General features: G+C 64.6%; 1 protein-coding gene across 3 annotated transcripts in view; it reads right to left on the bottom strand.

Annotated features, from left to right (window-relative positions):
• ANXA6 (annexin A6) overlaps window positions 1-1,330 on the bottom strand; it is an 18,289-nt gene that overhangs the window by 15,773 nt on the left and 1,186 nt on the right. Inside the window, exon 1 of one of the 3 annotated variants that reach the window (XM_035891195.1) lies at window positions 207-214. The exons of the other annotated variants lie outside the window; for them this stretch is intronic. The gene's annotated coding sequence lies outside the window, so the exon portion shown is untranslated. Of the gene's footprint in view, window positions 1-206; window positions 215-1,330 lie in introns of those variants that run through there. 3 annotated transcript variants of the gene reach the window in all.

The following is a 1,330-nucleotide window of genomic DNA, read 5'->3' as shown; positions in this document are numbered from 1 at the left end:
CCCCGCCCCAGCACTTCCCCCCATCAGCATCATATCCAGACAGTACTGGCTGGAGAGGCAGGAATGTAAACAGGCTCCGGGCAGCATCGCGCGCCCTGTGCGCAACACCACCATCTTTGCTGCACAACGGAGACGCTGCCTCGGCTCTGGGTTCTGCCCCGCGGCACCCTCCGTACCCATCCCCACCGCCCGTGGGTCACCCTTACCTTTCCTTTGGGTGCCAGGGATTTCCGATGCCTTGGGCGCTGCTGCGGGTACCCGTGGGAGGGCGATGGCTGGGTGCTGCTGGGGACGCTCAGGGAGAGGGGCTTCGCCTGCCACCCTGCAGTCACCAGAACTGAGGTCCTTTGGCACCACGAGTTGGGGACCCCACGGGAGGGGGGCAGTGGAGATGGGCCCCCGCGCAGCTTCCTGCCAGCGCCGAGAGCAACCGGGAGGGGAAGAAAGTGCTGAATACATGGAAATGGGCCGAGCATCCTTCGTGGGGCTGACCCTCCTTGCTGCACCCCACAATGCTCCCCCTGCAGCCCCCCAAGCCCTGGCACCATCCCAGCTTCAGCAGCTGCTGGGGACGCCCCATTGCTGCGTGGTGCCAGGGGCTGGGCAGCCCCCTGCAAAGTCCCACCAGCTTTATCTGAGTTTCCGTGCACCGAATCAAGGCCGCCATCAGTCCCACGCACCCAGCGGAGCTCAGGAAACGCAGTGGGGTTTCCAGGGTAACTCGCAGGTTGTTTTCTAACACTAAAACCATTTATAGCTGCAACCCGCTGCGGCCTGGGCTCTCCTCACCACCCCCCGAGACAGTCCCCAGACAGAGCCTTTTGCTCAGAGAAAGCTGACGGAAGGAGAAAAACAGCTGGAAAATGGAACGCGGCCATGAATGAACCGCTGAGCGTCAGCTGAGCTCCAGCCATGAGGCATGGCTGCCCCCCAGCCAGTGCTCGCCCTCCCTCCGAGACACGTTGCAGGAAAGCTCCAGGCGCAGTGGGGCTGCCCTGGGGGGATTTCTGCCCCCCAGCCAAGCTCGATTCCATGCCACCAAGCAAGTAGAGGAAGTCTCATGAACTTCCCTAGCTTGGCCCTGCTTCCCTGCGAGAGCACCCGTGGAGGGGGAGACCCAGCCCTGCAGGCGTCGGCATGGCTGGGTCACCCCACTCGGGGGCAGGAAGCCTCCTGGTACCTGCGGGCGTCCTTGCTAAGGGAAGGAAGTTTTGCAGAACCCCAGAGCTGCCATCACCTCCCCCCCCATTTCAGCTGGGGAGGCTGCAAGCCGCCCTTCCCCGTGGCTCCTGGCGGGGGGGGAGGCCCCCCGTGCCCCCCGCGGGGGGGG

Source organism: Egretta garzetta, unplaced genomic scaffold (assembly GCF_000687185.1).
Source record: "Egretta garzetta isolate BGI_Z169 unplaced genomic scaffold, ASM68718v1 scaffold270, whole genome shotgun sequence".
NCBI lineage: Eukaryota > Metazoa > Chordata > Aves > Pelecaniformes > Ardeidae > Egretta > Egretta garzetta.
This window is presented reverse-complemented; position numbering and strand designations above follow the sequence as displayed.